We start from the raw sequence: 18634 nt of genomic DNA on the forward strand, positions 1-18634 counted from the left end.
ACTTCAGGACGTCGCGATGTTATTCGGGCAACTGATTATCCTGAAAATATCTTAGTCATTTATGCGCTGCCGGCACCGTGGGTGGAATGTTGCTCAATTCTTTGTAATGTAAATTTGTGCGTTTGTTTGTAATTTTTGTAATGAATGTTGACAGTGTTTGAAATGACATACTTCTTGTATGTCATTTCAAACACTGTCAATGCCTTTCCAATTATGAAAACTAAGACGGCATGTCTCTTGTGCTCTGACATTAAATTACACTGGCATTCATTGTACTCACTGGTAGGATGTTTTGCAAGCCCGCCTGAGCATCATACACTTATTTGATATTATATATTCCACTGCCAAAGAGCAATACTTAGTATTATTGTGTTTCAGTTTAAAGGGTGATTGAGCGGGTACAAGGGTCAACATCTTACCCGCCAAGGTTGGTGGCGCATTGGCGATGTAAAAAATAGTTAATATTTCTTTCAGCGCCAATGTCTACGGGCGTTGTTGCCACTTACCATAGGGTGGTTTTATGTCCGTCTGTCTACCCATTTCATAGAAAAAATCTCACCTGGACCACAGTAATAATGTTTTTTTTCTGTTTGGTGTTATTGAGTGGACGGTAGCTATCCAAATTACAAAACTCTATCGTATAGTTAAGTAGGACTAGAAAAAAAGTATTTTTTTTTTCAAAAATCTCTAATTATACCAAATGTACTGAAAACAATAGGATATACCAATTTTAAGTGCCGAGCATAAAACATCCTCAAAACAAAGCTATCTTTTACTTCTGCGAATATATGTAAAGGATAAAACCGAATTTAACCACTAGTCCAAAAATTCAGCGCCATATTGTCGCGACAGTCGCCGAGACGGATGAAGTCATTTCACTAAGCTTCCCCGCCCCCCATGGGATGCCAGCCAAATGGGAAAATTTACCCCTAGCCAGTTTCAAAGTTCGTTATTCGTTATGAATAGATCGATAGACGTATTAAAAACAATTTCGCGTTGGGAGACTATTCTCTTAGACACAATGTGTGTTTGCCCCGCTGATAAATTAGACTACCTCCATCGGTCTAGTGGCGCGCTTGCAGACCTATATATTACCAGGTTTTGAGTTTAATCTCAAAGAAAACCTTTTAAGTTTCTTACACAATAAATTCTTTATACCAGCCTGGAGTTTTTAAGCCGCAGCCTTACGTTTAATACAATTCTGTAAAATGACGATTCACAAAGTGTAAAAGCCTTCAATCTAAATTCAAAATAACTGAGAAAGTCGGACATTATCATATAAAACTAGAGTTTCTAGAAATTATATCTCAGATTTGTTAACGGCTTACGTCAGGTCTTTAAATGTAATTAAATGCTGATCATCTAACGGCGCCGACGAGGTTGATTGGACGGTGACCTTTGGGTTTGTTGCGGAAATGTAGTCTAAGAGGTAGTTTTCTAATCTCACTTTCTTAAACCTAATTATATTTTAATTGTTTGATGAACTGCAATATACTGTCTATATATTAAAGACATTGTATATGCATTATATCCCACTCAACCCGTCGTCAGTGGAGAGACACTCGTACTCCGTGAGCCACTCCAATCCACTCCAAGCTAAAAGAAACATTTGGAGCTTCTGAATTACCAGCGCCCATAGACGTTGGCATGGTAGGAAATATTAACCAACTCTTACCTCATATAAGCCGAGATGCCCAGTGGTTTGAACGCCTGCATCTTAGCCGATGATTGCGTGTTAAAACCCAGACAAGAGCCACTGAATTTGCATGTGCTTAATTGGTGTTTGCAATTCATTTCATGCTCGGTGTAAGAAAACATCGTGAAGTAAGTTGGATGTGTCCAATTTCAATGAAATCCTGGCACATGTGTATCCTGTGCCTGTACCTGTGAGAGGAGGCCTTAGCCCCTCAGTGGGATATGTACAGGCACTACCAACATAATGACCTAAAAATTTCATTTCCCTGTACTAGCTACTATCCGTAAGCAAAACGAATCATTTCTTAAATATAGTATCAGAGGATAATTATAATTAGTATAAAATATTAAATAAATCATGATTATCTTTTTAAGAATCCTAATCCAGCATCCGCACATATGGTCAGAAAAAGAGGAGAATACGTTGCCCATATGCTGTGTAAAGTTTTATTCGCAATAATGGACTTTAATTATAAGGAATAGGGTACAGTTTTTAATGAAAAATATTTACGCATTTTTTTTGTTAAATGGTCCTTATAACTTTGTAATAAAGGATAGATTTGCTCGTTAATATTGCAGCTCAGTTCCCACGCGGTTTTATTTTGCCTTTTTTTTAGCGATTTGGTTAAATATTGGCGTTCTAATCGTTTCGGCTTTCTTAACCGACTTCAATAGAAGGAAACCCCTGTACCGAGTCTACTATTGAATTGTTGTTTACACGTGGAACCGATATAGTCCAGTGGTTAGTGCACACGAATCCTAACTGAGTATTGTGGATACAATCTCAAGGAATGCTGAAATTTCGTGTGTTTCATTTTTGTCTATAATTCTGTGGCCTGGTGCTAAAAGGACCTAAGTTAATATTCGAGTGAAATATCAACTACATCCTAAGTGTGTTTGTTCCTTTTTCACGCAAAAGATAATGAATGGATTTCAATGAAACTTTACAATAATATAAGCTGTATTATTATTATGAAATTATTTAGAATCTAATTTCTGTACCGTTGGTACTGAGGTGGCTTTGCATTTAATTACCACTAACATGACAATTCAAAAAGGGCGAGAAGAACCGGCAAGAAACTCTTTTCCACCATTTTAATTTCAGAGTATGTCAGTAAAGTACAATTAAATTTTTCATATATCCTGAATAGAAGTCAATAAATACTAAGTCCACGCTTCTTTTTGTTTAATATAATATTGTATTGAGTAAAATGCCTTATTTACAATGTTTTTTTGGCATGAGCTTATAATTTTTTAATTAGCCAAGTTAAACTGCGATACTTTTATTGTGTTCCCGGTTTGAATTACGAGTGAGCCTGGGTAACTACGGCCTCAAGAGACCTAACACCTTAGTTCCAAAAGACGTTGTCGTATAAGCGGAGTAGGGAATGGTCAATATTTCTTACAACACTATTGTCTATGGCCAGTGTTGATCACTCAGCACTGGGTGGCACACATGCCTGACCACCTATTATAGAAAAAAATGTGTATCCATAAACCCGCCTCCTAGCAGTGTCATAGAATAAGCTCTATATCTACTTAGAGTAAGGGCCCTAACGCAGTAGTGGCACATAGCGCCTTACTCTCCGTGCGTCGTGCGCGACACTCGCCACGTGTCGCCGTCATGTGCTTGACCGTTTTTGTTCCTTTTTATCTCGACGCTTGACTCGTACTTATATCTCGGGTTGCGAGCACCTGGCTCTTTCGAGTTAACGCGTTTTGCAGGCTCTTTATTATAATGAATTTAGAGGAACTCGTCTCTTTACGGATAAGAGGATGGTGGTTAGAGCGCGTGCATTTTAACCGATGGTTGCCGATTCAAACCACTGAATTTGTATATGCTTATTTTGTGTTTATAATCCATCGCGAAGGAATGTGCATGTGTCAAATTTAATTGAAAGTCATGTGTTACCACAAACCCGCATTGTATCAGCGTGATGGAATAAGCTCCAAACTTTCTCCTCTGCTTCGGGAGAGGATGCCTTAGCCCAGCAGCCTGTTACATTTACACGCGCTCTGGGTTGCTGTTGAACAGATTTTAATATATTTGAAGCATCCCGTTCGTCTTTTGCACTCGGTACATATATACGTTTGTGTCGCGCAATAATCTATTGCGTCAATAAATAAATATTGAATGCTCACCGTGCAATTAATATGTGCTACCTAACTCGCTAGTGCCCGTGGTACTCGCTGCTCGTACCTGCGTCCTATTGCGAGCATTATCACGTACAAACTAGTTTTCGGCCGCGGCTTCGCTCGCGTTTTGGTTGTCAGGTAGGTATGTGTGCTTACACAATATCTTTATAAATTATAGCCGATGAGTTATTCTGATGTATAAGCTAGTATAATTTCATTAAAATTAATTCAGTAGTTTTTGCGTGAAAGAGTAACAGACATACATACATACCTTCGCCTTTATAATATTAGTAAGATAGAGGAGGGAAGTAAATTCGTTCGGTTGACTTCGGAGCGCGCGGAGCTCCCGCCGCCCCGTCCGTGACCGCGGCTGATGCCTCTCGCGATGTAACATGTCCGGTAAAACAATATTATGGTTTTGTTAAATCAAACAGAATTCTTTTATCCAATATAGAAGCACTGTAGTTACTTATTGATTGTCAAACCAAACACTACCACCGGCACGGAAAAGAAAGTACCCCGACCTGAGAAGAACCGGTGAGAGAAATTCAGCGCCCTTTTTCCAGTTATATTTAAATATGCTGAATGTATATGAAAATTGGGTCACTTTTTATACACAAAGACAAATATACTTAAAAAAAACTTATATGTCGGCCGATATTTTAAAAAAATAAATGTATAAAGCAATAATATATGTAAGTATAAATAAAAAGCCTTTAAAAAAAAATAAAAAAAATTCGCCCAACGTGGGGCTCGAACCCACGACCCTGAGATTAAGAGTCTCATGCTCTACCGACTGAGCTAGCCGGGCTGTGGCAATGAGTGCCAATTATTAGTACATATCCTCTTATCTATATGAAGCTAGAAATTAATATATTTTAACTGAAAGAAAAAGAAAAACAAAAATATCATATACCCTATTTTTAATGGACTTGCGTAAGTATCCCCTGAAGTTTTGTGTGGTGGTGACCATTTACCATCAAGTAAAACATGCACGTCCGTCTACATATAAAAAAAAATTGCAAACCGCTAAATTTATATCCATAATGCAATAAAGCAGCGTGGTTGAATGAGCTCCGTATAACAGAGGGATATAACGGCTTTTATTTTATTTTTTACTTTTATGAGTAATAACAGTTCACACAGACAGACAATTATACGGTTCATACGCGATTGAGTAAAAGTGCGAGTACGTGTCCATTGTTACGAGCCGCTTCTATTCCTACCGACTGAAACGAATGTCGGTACGAGGCAGCTGTTTGCAACATTTTGACACATTTATAATTTTGAATAAAACTCTTTGAGTGACTCTCTTAAAGATAAATTAGTTGAATATTTGAACATATGGGGTCTGAGTTATGAGTTAGTCTGAGTTAGTTTATGGGGTATTATTATTATCGGTTCTTTTCGGTAAAATCTACATTCCTAAATGGTGGTAAATAACACCTACCACTTGCTGTGGTTGCGATATATTCAATTTCGTATCGTCTTCCGGTTCAAGATAAAAGGTAAGTGTGAAAGAGTAAAAAGTTCATGATAAATTCAGAACCTCAATTTATGTAGGTAATGTGTTTTTTATTCTTAAGGAAAATTCATTTATGTTATGCCGTGTGTTGGTACTGAGTTATTATTATGCAACTTATATACATTTAAATAAATAACTTGCTAACAATAATTAGTATAGTATATATTTTAATTAGTACAAAATAAATTATAAACACAAATTAAGCACATGAAAATTCAGTGATGCTTGCCTGGATTTGAACCCGCAATCTATGTGTATAATTTATATATTATATAATTACAGATTATAGTAATATATATACATAATAATAAACTACATTTTATTTCATACTTACATAGTTGTATACATTATTTAGAGATGGATAGATAATAGTTTTTCAAACGATGCTTAAAGATGGGCGAGGATCTGCTCTTTCTTGCCGTCACGTACTATTTTCTCGTAAGATCCGACAATCGTAACCGGAGGTAGCCACGTTTAATGTAATCATCTTAAATCAGCGATTTAATAAGTAATCGTATCGTCGGAAATTGATCTTGTGTAATAAAACTACTTTCTCTTAATTACTTATAACTTAGTGCCAATGTGTAGGAGAGCCGTTCATTAACATTTTCTTCTATTATGTCGTAATATTGTCTTTTAAATAAACTCTGACAGCCAATCTGTTGAACCAGCTACCGCGCGTAATTTTTCCAAACCGATACGACTTGGGAACCTTAAAAAATAGCGTACATATTTCTTAGAGGCCGGCAACGCACCTGCAGGCCCCCCCGGTGTTCCATATGCGGTGGTAGTCATTTACCATCAGTTAAGCCTCCTCATTTGCCATCTATATCATTAAAAAACCTAGTTTTTGGTTACTAATAAAGTAAACATGTTTATTTATGTGGATATTATATATTCAAATGACGTCACAGTGTCAACCAGATACTTTCCAACTAAACATGAATGTATTTTATTTAAATAAGATAAAAGGTTCATCGGCCCTGCCTACGTTTTTTCTACGTTATAACGGCTCAAGTCAAAGGAGACAAAGGCCAAGCGCCGGTGATTCTAATCAGCTATCGTATTGTTAATAACGAATAACAGTATTTAAAAATATGTCTATAGTAAAAATGTATTTTTAGTCCGATAAAAAAGTATCTAAGTGAATAAATGTATCAAATATAATTATGTTTTTGATGATAAACGCCTTAGAGTCTCTACCGAGTAGTTTGTTTTATGTTTTATTTACTATTGATTTATTTCTTAGATAAAAAGTGATTCCGGAAAGAGCTACCACATTATTTCATTTGTGATGTATTTATTTATACTATATTGCAATCCAATTCACGGAGTATTTATACAATATATTATTGAATGTACAAATTTTCACTCGGTACAACAGGCGGATTTCTGCCATGCAACCTGTGGCCGGAGGACCGATTTTGAAATATAATTAATGTGGGAAGAGGAGAATAAAAAACTTAAATGAACTGTTACAATTATAAATATACATTAATCATATTAGATATATATATATATATATATATATATATATCAATATTATATAAAATTATATAATCAATGATGTATCAAATCTCATCGAAACGAGATCGTTATGTCGATATTGTAAAGTCACCTCGTCCACGCGACCGACGCGCGACGTGCAGCTTTCCTAAATCACCTCGGTGTCATAAACGTACGAACGAAAGTATCGAGTCGAAGTTGCCGCGATACATAAGCTACACGACGAAATCTATGACATCACGTAAAGATTACTTCTAGACTTCCACGACGAAAGATAAAAATAGAATCCTTGTTAATTGTTGTTTCCACTTTTTTTACTAAGTGTATGTACTTAATACAGAGATAAAAATCATCAAACATCTCGGTCCTACAGGTCCGATTTACTTAAATTTAAATTTAGAAAATAATTACCCCTTGCGGGACCGTAGAAGCTCACTAAGAATTTATTTTCGGAATTTTCAATTTGTACCCGTAAACGTACGTAGTAGGGACGGCCTTGAGATCTCCTCACTCGCGAAGGCGCGCCGAGCTTTATCCTTCAGGTCAATCGAAGCGACCAGATAGCTGAAGCTACCTTTGATGATAGGGACTTCGTCTCGCCTCGATGGCCGTCCGGTCCGGTCCGACTTAGGCCAGGACAGGAAGACCCCACTGAACCATAACTATGTCATAATTGTAAAAATTACATTTCTGATTATTTTAGAGAGCTTTTTTAAAATAACAGCCAACAACCCTCCCACTGTTGGGCAAAGGTTTCCTCTCCCTTTGAGGAGAAGGTTTGGAGCTTATTCCACCAACGTGAGTTGATGGATAGTTGTTCTCCTTCAGCGTCGAGCACGAGATGAATTATAAACACTAATAAAGAACATGAAAATTCAGTGGTGCCTGGGTTTGAGTCCGCAATTATCGGTTAAAAGAGTTTTAAATAATATACATCACAAAGATACATACATATTTAATTTTAATATTATACGGAATCCTCCGATGTTTGAAATATAATATCGCTTAATTAAATTATACATAATAATGTAAATTACATTGATATACATATATACCTAATAAAGGCAAATTCTAAAATGAAAATAAACCGTTAAACCAGTTTCTTATTAAAACACACGTAACATTGGAAAACGTCGGGACGAACTCCATCTGCTAACGCAGCCAGCGCCTTGTATTTATATGATCAACAAATATTTATTGAATTTATACTAATATTATGTTTGTGAAAGTAATCACTGAACCGATGATTTGATGGCATTAGGTGAGCGAGCTTGAACTCCAAGGAAGGACAAAGGCTACTTTTTTTTTTATGCCAACCCCTAAAAACGCGACCGACGACAAGAGTGACCACTAGTACATTCTATGTGTCTTCCTTGCGTACTCACTAACGAAACACATGCCAAACAAGGCTTAAGAATAGTTTGCAAGTAATTTTTTTTAGTTAAATAATAATAATTTTGTTTCATTTAATGTATAATATTAATTACAAATAAAGTTTTCCTCATTCTCGTGGCGGTATTCGTGCGAAGCGGTCGCGTTAATTTGTCTTTAAGCAAGTTGTTTACTACATCGCCGATAAGGCGACAACGCCGTGCGCGCGCGGGTCGCGCAGGTAATGCCGACCCGGCGATACGTTGTTATGAATAAAACTTTTTATGCGTTTTGAAACATGATGGATAATAATATCGAAATAGAAGAGACCTATAACATTTCAACTTTTGAGGAGCAGTATATATGTGAGGAAGGAAATAAAGAAAGGGATACTATGAATTCAAAGAGGGCAAGAGAAGATTCTGAATTACTGGAAGAAGAATCAGAATGGGATATAGTACAAAACAGGAAGGAGAAGAGACTAAGGAAAGATAAATTTGAAGTTTACGTTTCTTGTGAAAATAAATTACCCAAACAATTTGGATTGGCCAAACTTTTTAAAGAAAATGGTATTCAACATGTAGTACGCATAAAATATTTACATCCATATAAGATACGAGTGGAATTTCAAAATGAAGAGAGTATGGAAAGTTTTATAAAATGCGAAGAGTTTGGGAGAATCGGTTGGAAATTTCATAGGCCATTAGAAGTAAGTTACACTTACGGGATCATTAAATCTGTCGACCTGGATTTGTCTGAGGATGAAATCTACACAAATATTAAATATGAAGGGCCGGATAATTTGGTATCTGTGCGTCGACTTAACCGCCGAGGAAAGGACCGTGAAGCTTTATGGGTGGCAAGCGAAGCTGTTCGCTTGTGTTTTAAAGGGTCCTTTTTACCTAAATGTATTACCGTAGATGGACTTAAAATTGATGTGGAGCCATACGTCTTTCCTGTGTCTCAATGTTCGCGATGCTGGAAATTAGGACATTATGCAAAAAGATGTTCTTCACCAAAAGTGATATGCCCAAAATGTGGAGATTCGCATCCTAATTGCGATACAAATGTATTTAAATGCGCAAACTGCAAAGGAAGGCACATGGCTTTGTCAAAGTTATGTCCGATGTATATTAAAGAAAAAAAGTTACGAGAAATTATGGCTGAATACAATTGTACTTATAGAAAAGCGCTTGAGGTATACGTTCCTCCGGACTCTGATCAAAAGCTAAAAAGAGCTGCTCAAATAATTAATTATGATAATACGCAATCGAACATCGGAACAATTTTCGGCACTCAAAAACCAATAATAGAGACAGGTATTGTTGAAGAAAATATTCATACTGAGGAAGAAGACATTCAGTCAGGAAAAACAACGACACGTTATAAAAAAAAGAAAAGAAAGCGTCAGAAGTATGATCGTTCATCGGAATTTAACTGGAGTGTACCATCGGATAAAGAGTCTGTTGCCGATACCAATGAAGGTGAAACAAGTCACGATAGTACTAACATTAAGGACACTAATAAAAGTGGTAAGATAACATTAAAAGAATTAATAGATAGAATTAAAAACGTAATATTTTTAAATAAAATTTCTTTACACGAAAAAGTAAAGAGAGTGTTGAAATTAGGTATAGAATTTTTAATTTTGAATATTGTGGAGTGTTTTTCGGATTGTTTGTGGCTTAGAAATATATTACAAATTATAGGTAATAATGGATAAAAATAAAATTAAAGTAAATATTATACAGTGGAACTGCCGAAGCTTGAAATCAAAATTGATTGCCTTGGAAAATCTATTATCACTAGAAAAAGTTCACATTGCTGTTCTATTTGAAACGTGGTTAGAAGAGAACGAAGTTATTAAGATAAGTAATTACAATATATTTAGGGTTGATAGGAATGACGGTTATGGTGGATTAGCAGTTTTAACTCATAAATCGATCAAGTCGCATATGCTGAATACTATGAACAACAGTAACTTGACCCAAGGAATATATGTTATTCAAATAAAACTTGGCAATTGCTACGATATAGAAAACTTAATAGGTGTATATTGTACATCGGTAATCAGAACAAGCCAAAGTGATTGGGATTACATCTTTTCCTTTTACGACAGTAAAACTATTATACTTGGGGATTTTAACGGACATCATACAAATTGGTCATGCAAAACAGACACAAGAGGAACTCAAATATATAATTCAATAATCAATAGTAATTTTATTTCGATAAATAATGGCTCCGTGACTAGAATAGCTGTAGTAAATGATCAGGTACGACAAAGTTCTCCAGATATAACTACTGCGTCCTGTGATATAGCGCAAAAATTAGATTGGACTGTTCTTAATGAGTCTTTAGGTAGCGATCATTTAATCATAAAAGTTTCATTTAATTTTATTACTAATTCAAAATTTTCTTTACGTAGAAATTATAAACGGGCCGATTGGTTATCGTACACAAATTGCCTAAACTCTTTGTTTAACAGTTATAATTTTTCCAATGATCTTCAAAGGGACTATGATACTTTTGTAGATTTTTTAAATATAGCAGCAGAGCTCCATATACCATACATTAAATTAAATCAAAATCCGGATAGTAAGTTTTCGCCAAAAAAATATTGGAATCCAAATTTGTCAAAATCCGTTGCCGAACGCAGATTAGCGTTAAGCGCATTCCGTCGTAATCCTATCTCCCAAAATTTTGACCTTCTTAAAGAAAAAATAGCTCAGTCACAGCGGTTGATGCGTCAAGCAAAATATGTCGACTTTAAAGGTTTTTGTACTTCGATAGACCAAGTTAGTACGTCAGTCGAAATGTGGGATAAAATGAGGTGGTTTAAGGGATTTAAATCTCCTAAGCATGGCATTGACAAAGAGAGGGCGACACTAGTTTTAAATAGTATAACGCCAGATTACGCACGTCCATTGCAACCCACATTTACTTCAGATAATCCCGAATTAGAAGTTGAATTTACTCTTTCAGAATTATTAAAATGTATACGATCAAAAGACACCTCTCCTGGCCTGGACAATATTTCATATTCAATGATTAAGCATATTTCTTTTAATGGCAAAATAATTCTGTTACGTTTATATAACTTGTTTTTTACGCATGAATTTGTTCCGAGGCAGTGGAGAGAAATCAATATCGTAGCTATTCCTAAACCAGGAAGAGATCCTCATTCCTTGTCGTCTTTAAGGCCAATTTCGATGATGTCCTGTATATGCAAAATTTTTCACAATATGCTAAAAATTAGATTAGAATGGTTTTTCGAACATAATAATTTATTTTCTCAAGATACAGTGGGCTTTAGAAAAGGAAAATCTGCTTTAGATAGCTTAGTTACGATAGTCTCAAAGATACAAATCGGTTTTACGAATAAAATTCCAACGGTTGGCTGTTTCATTGACATCGATAACGCGTATAATAATGTAGAAATTACAGCCTTACTGACTATTTTAGATAAATTTTCTGTTGGGTCTAAAGTGTGTGCATATTTATGGTCATATTTAAGTGAAAGATATTTAAAAATAACTGGAGATAATTTTTATATTTGTCGTTCTACTAGTAAAGGCTTAGCTCAAGGAGATCCCTTGTCTCCGTTATTATTTAACATTATTACTATACATATTTGTAAAAATATAAACAATGTATATGTATCTCAATACGCAGATGATTTTGCGATTTACGTAACAAATCAAATTTCGGAGAGCGTTGGACATCTACAAACGGCATTAAACTATTTAAATAAAACCTTCTTAGATATTGGATTAGAAATTTCTCCCAGGAAAAGTAAAGTTTGCATTTTTAAACGAAATTTTAGAAGAAATACAGTTAGATTGAACATTTTTGGCGTATTATTGGAGGTTGTGGAAAGCGTTAAATATTTAGGTGTCTGGCTAGATAAGTCATTGAGGTGGGCTATACACATAAATAGTGTAATAGAAAAAACACAAAAGTTCATTAATTTATTTAAAATTTTAGCTGGCTCAAATTGGGGAATTCACCCCAAACACCTTAGACGTTTGTTTATAAGTATAATTAGAAGCAGGATAGATTACGCATGTTTTCTTTACGACAATGCTGCTAAAACTCATCTCATTAAACTCGATCGTGTTCAAAATATGGCAATGCGTTTGATTGGTGGATTTGTTAAGAGCACCGCCATTCATGTGATGGAAAGCGAGCTGTGTCTGGTACCGTTGCATATACGTAGAATGTATTTAGGAAGCAAATTTTTATTTAAAAGTATAGCACTTAATCAAAGTCCAGTGTACACTAATATTGTAGAACTTAATGCAAATTGTCAAAATTATTATTGGAGATCTAAAAAGTTACCGTTATTAATAAACATTTATAGAATCTTTAACTCTTATAACATATATTCTGCAAGCAAGCCTGAAATATATAATTTAGATACATGGGTCAATTACATAGATTTAGAATCGGTAATTATGCATGATATACCTGTAATAGTTAAGTCAAAGAAAAAGTGTAATACTGGTGATATGAAATTAATTTGTAGTAAATTTATTAATGAAAAATATGATAATTACCATAAAATTTTTACGGATGCATCAAAAAAAGGTGAAGATGAAGGAATAGCGTTTTTCGATCCTCAAATTGGAAGTTCCATTAAATTAAAGTTAGGCCTAAATATTCCTATCATGTCTGCTGAACTTATCGCTATAGCTGAATGTCTGTCGTATATTAAGTCTCTCGGAGGTAAAAACTTCGTAATTTTAAGTGACTCGAAAAGCGCACTTCAACACATAAAAAGGTGCTCCTGGGGTTATAATGGAATTCCAATAGCCTTTGTTATTTTAAACCTTTTAAAGGATTTTCACAAGGTAAATATTAATGTAAAACTGCAATGGATCCCAGCTCATATTGGAATTACTGGCAATGAAATTGTTGACAAACTAGCAAAAGAAGCTATTGTTGATGGTTGCGTTATAAATTATTTACCAAGTTGCTCCGAAAATTTATATTTAGCCAAACAATACTGTTTCAATCTTTGGTCAGAATATTTTAACGAAAGGTCGCGAACCAAAGGTATCTGGTACAGAACAGTCCAACCATGTCTACTGCAGAAACCTTGGTTTGAGAATTCCAATATGAGCAGGAGTGACGTAATAACTTCAATGAGGCTTCGATCCGGACACATCCCTCTGAATAGTTTTGCTTTCCTCATGAAGAAGGTTCCATCTCCTAACTGTAGCGAGTGCGGAATCATAGAAGATGTATATCACATATTGCTGGAATGTGTACGGAACGAAGCAGAGAGGAAGCAAATTGAAGCTGCTTTACCTTATTTTTTTGATTTTGCATCTTGCAATAGTATCTTGGCCTCACCAAATTCAGTTGAGGCTAAGATGCTATACAAGATGGTTCATAAAGGTTGTAAACGTAGAATGTAATATTTTGTAATAGCTACTATGGGGGTGGCATATTCTACTGTATAGAACAAACCCTCTAAATAAAAGAAACAGATTAAAAAAAAAAAAAAACGTTTTCCTCTCCGCGTCAATTGTTGTAACACACACACGCACAGTTTACTCTCAATTAAAATTAACTAGTTACAGGCAGGTACCTATATAGGTATCTGTATCGAATAATCATTTCTTTATAAACAGTCGAGGCAGTGTTTAAACAAAACGGTGTTAGGTTTGTGTGTCAGCCGGAGAGATCAGTCACCGATTAATGCGTCGATACGGCCGTCATACCCGTAATTGTTGTATCTAATGTTAAATTACACTTTTACCTTAACTAGTTGCAGCCAGTGACGATGTCCGCTTTAAATATATTTTATATCAACTAGTCTAGGAAACCAGAATCCCACGACGATCAATAAAACTCGTTTGAGGAAGGCAACTGGACAAATACCCACAAAAGGCAATTACAATTGTAATCTTGAATTTTTAATGGTAATGCTGTCTGTAAATACATATTTGGTGGTAGGGCTTTGTGCTAGCCCGTCTAGGTGGGTACCACCCAATTATTATATATTCTACCGCCAAACAGCAGTACTCAGTAGTGTTGTGTTCCGGTTGGAATGGAGACTGAGCCAGTGTAACTACAGGCTTCATAACATCTTAGTTCCTTAGATGTAAGGAATGATTAATATTCCTGATGACTATTGACATGTGCAACAGACATCTCATGATCCTCCGTTCATTCTCAAAGCGATCAAGCGCACCGGATGAGACCCCACATGGGGAGGTCCAGCGAACGACCTGCTCTCTGAATGTCTGCTCACGACAGATGCCGTGGTACAGAAGGAGGGTTTGGAGTCATATGCTGCAGCCCGTAAAGTGCATTCGCATTCCATTCGGAATGGCCGCATGCGATTCAATGTTTATAAGAAAATATAATTTTTGTGCATTATGATTCTCGCTACTGCTCAGTTTAATGAAGTTCAGCTTAAATACAACATCAAAGTAGCGTAGACCCTTCCTTCTCCACGTCGATTTAAGTTCACCGCCAGAGCTAGAATATATTTCGAATATGTAACGCGTCCAAAATAAGTCGTATATTTTATTAATATTATTCATTTTACGAACAACTCACGCTTGACCAAAACATTTTAATTCTCTTTTATATTCGAGTGAGAAACGATCTGATGTCAAAGTTCGAAATCGACCTCTTGCACTTACAGTAACGTTATCTTAAGAATATTCCATACGTACAGTTTAAGCACGATTTTGTCACAGGTAGTAATGAGTTTAATCTGTGTGAAACAGCCTTAACTTTAAATTAAATGATTTTAATTCAAATAGACTTTGAACCTCCAGACATTGCCCGTTTGGATTCTCTTTAAAAAAAAACTTAAATTTTAAAATACTTTCACTAATGTTTGTATTATGATATTGTTACAGGTATATGACGTCATTAAATATGGCCGCCGAATGGATAGTCCCGCAAGCGAGTCATTTGTAAATTAATTAATCTCAATTTGACCACCGCTTTAGAAAGAGGTAAGTAAAACGAATAAACCGACGTAAAAACGAGGGGTTATCAATTCGTTTCTAATACATATGCATGTACATACATGATATACGATATGTATATTTTATGACGAATGTATCCGTATAGCTTTGTTGTTTATGAATAGATTTGTTGATTCTCGGTGCGTCGGGTTCTGTAACTCGGACGTGGTCCCGTCTCGATTTCATTGGGGATCTGTTAGGCTTAGTTTTTTTTTAAAGCATACTTATTTATGTATAATCGAGTTTACATTATGAAAGAATATTTTCGTATAGTTCGTGTGAATCGTGCGAAGTTACAGTGTCAGTGTGAGGAGTGCCTTAGTTGCGAACACGAACTCATCCTCCCAGTGCGTTACCGGTTGCGCGTCGTCGGTGCTCCGGCACTCCGGCCCTCCGCCGGCAACCGGTCCGCTTTCTACTATGAGACGATATTTCGAAACGGCTTTTTATGACACAGTGCGCGACGAAGAACTCACTCGGATCCAATTTCTATAACAATTACCCTTTTAACCGAGTGTGCACCATTCATGAGGGTACGTGTTTACGGTGACCGCCTTGAAATAGGTGAGATTTAACACCAAGCTCATCCAGACATTATGTTGACGTTCTCGATAAACAGCGGCTTAACGTGTACAATTAATTGGAATCACTGGTGAAAAGCAATCTGCGTTGTAACCCAGACGTATGGGATGTATTCCATAGAAAAGGTTGCAGAGCCGTAGAGTTACGAACATAATTTCATATTTTTCCGAACCGATACGACTTTTGAAACCTTCAAGAAAAGAGCGTACACATGTCTTAAAGGTGTTGCAGATGTCCATGGGCGGCGGTAGTCACTTTCCATCAGGTGAGCCTACTCGGTTGCTATATGTACATTAAAAAAGGTATAAAAGGGGACCGTGAGACCGTAAACAGATTTGTGTAACAGATTATACGACGGTTTACCAAACTCTATTCAAGAAATGGTTCGTTTTGTGTCGTTTCAGAAGCTTAGTCAAACAATCGATTACAATAACGATCCGTTAATTATAGCAACCGGATATTAATCACCGAAACGTACAAATACTTGCTATCTGACTCGTGAATCAAAAATAAATACGACGACAAACTAAAAGTTAATAATATAGGCAGCCCAATTTTCGTCGAAGTTTTATTATCATTTCGACTTCTGTACCGAGAGCTACCCGTACCCCGCGCACTACAACTGCACCCGTGTCAGTTTATATTTTCCGCATCCAAGTGCTTCCCTAAGGCTTAGATTTTTTTAAAACATATTTTCGATGTATCGTGTATCCGTTTGTATTATTTTAATTTGATTCTCTTTGCTTCTTTTTAATATATACGATTTACTTATTTTTATCATATTATTTATTTAAGCGAAAGTTTTAGTTGTTTTCTTCTGTCAGTCTCAAAACTGATCACGCGCCTCTATTTTTGTTGAACTTGGACCGACTGTTGCCGATCAGGTGGATACTGATCGCCGCCATTGTACCGCTAACTTTTGTATCGTTGTGTTCATGTGTGCAAGTAAGTAAGCCGGTGTAATTACCGGAACAATGGACTTAACATCTAAGATCCAGTTATCGCTGTGACAATGTGAGGTCTAGAGCAGTTCCAGTGTGTAGGAGAAGGTAACCGCTGATCATGAAGCTCAGGTCTTTGTTTGAGCCAGTAAAGATTTCCTCCATATGATCACTTAGCACGCGCTAACCGCCCACGATCCTTTTACAACCAGTTTGAAGCACCTAACGAACAGTGACCCGGAATTGTTGACAAACGCCGAAATCTCGATCGACGGCAGAACTCGTATCAGTAGATCGCGCTCGCGTTTTGCGTTGAAATATATTTAAGTTTGTCTTTTGTCATTGAAAACAATTTTAGTGATGACGATATTGTACGGTTTTTTCTCGCTGATTAATTAATATGATTTCATCTATATGTTTTAGAAGCGAAGCCTTCTTTTTCAAGTGTTTTCACACTTAAAGAACCTGTAAACCTTAAATGTATTTTATGTGCAACTGTTGCTAGTTGTAACCAACGAGATGCAAACATTCGCCAACCGATCTGTTTCGCCGCAGTCGCACGCGCTGCGCTAATGCATAGTGTGACACGCCCCGCGTTTAGTAAATATCTCGTAATATTTCTAAGACTACCGGCTCGAATTGAGAAAAGCCTTTATGTAATTACATGGATACTTTCATGTAATTACATAAAGGATTAATACTATATGAAAATTAACTGAAACCAAATTGGCATTATTAAGTTTTAATCAGTAGGTAACCGTTAAAATATTCAAGTAACGGAAGTATTAAGATATATTAGATAGATATATAGATACTATTATTATTTCTATAAAATAGACAGCTCTACTATCTGTAAGCATAACGAATCGTTTTTTGAACATTGTAATTGGACTTGTGCAAGCCGTAAAATTTGGGCGAGTCTGAGACCGCTCGGTCCACTCTACGTGTCTAGTCCCAGACGGGTGTCAAACGCATGACTCGACTATTCTCCCCGCACTCGGTCCGATATTCGTTGCGTGTCGGTTACGTAATAATTTTCTATAACACTTTCTGCATTTATAACATATTATGATTGCAGGTAACGACTTCCGTCTACAAATTACGGTCTCGTAGTTCGCGTTTAATGCTAAGATGAAAGTTTGTTTGTTCGTTGTTAATTCGATTGACTTGATCTTACCATAAAATAGTTGCGAAGTTAATTTTAACTGTTAATTAAAGCTAATGTCAAAAATGCTTTGATAAATAAGGTATATGATTCAATGCAAGATTACATTTAAGATAAAAGCTTGGACTTCACGTATGTTGATTAGAAATTATTATAACAAAGGATATGTAGAAAAAATATATTGTACTTTACTTTACTTTGAAAAGAGTAACTACCGAGTTTCTGCTAGAAACTATTTTCCAATATCTATTTTTACATTACGATTCAAAAATATAATTCTTAAAAACATATTTAAATATGACCTTTTTTACTTTAATGTAGGTGAGTAAGGGTTTTATACACATTCAGTTCGCGCTACCTGTGCAAGGGCCCCTTTCAAGCCAGTAAGTACGCGTACTGTCTTAACTACATAGTAGACTAGAAATCCACAAAATTTCAGCTCTGCGTAAATGACGTAGGTTTGGGGGCTCCGGGACCTTGGACTGTAAGGAATTATGAGTCATGTAATATTTTGATATGTCTCATTGATTCGAATCGAGAGCTAAGAATACTTACTTTATGTACTTGCCGTACGAATAAGCGACAGTGACCACCGTTAACGAAAGCTGATGGTAACTAACTTCGGATTGATTTATTTCCATCCTATTTATAATTTACTCGCATTACTTGGATACCAGATTTAATTCTAGTACACCGTGCTCTAGTCACATGGTTCAGTTTT

General features: G+C 36.0%; 1 protein-coding gene and 1 non-coding gene across 3 annotated transcripts in view; one reads left to right on the forward strand and one right to left on the reverse strand.

Annotated features, from left to right (window-relative positions):
* The window catches only part of LOC125075073 (GTPase-activating protein CdGAPr), a 70315-nt gene that overhangs the window by 15128 nt on the left and 36553 nt on the right, over positions 1-18634 (forward strand). The gene's annotated exons all lie outside the window — the stretch shown is intronic.
* Positions 4570-4642, reverse strand: Trnak-cuu. The gene has a single exon. It is a non-coding gene; the product is annotated as a tRNA-Lys (tRNA).

Source organism: Vanessa atalanta, chromosome 29 (assembly GCF_905147765.1).
Source record: "Vanessa atalanta chromosome 29, ilVanAtal1.2, whole genome shotgun sequence".
NCBI classification, from domain to species: Eukaryota; Metazoa; Arthropoda; class Insecta; order Lepidoptera; family Nymphalidae; genus Vanessa; species Vanessa atalanta.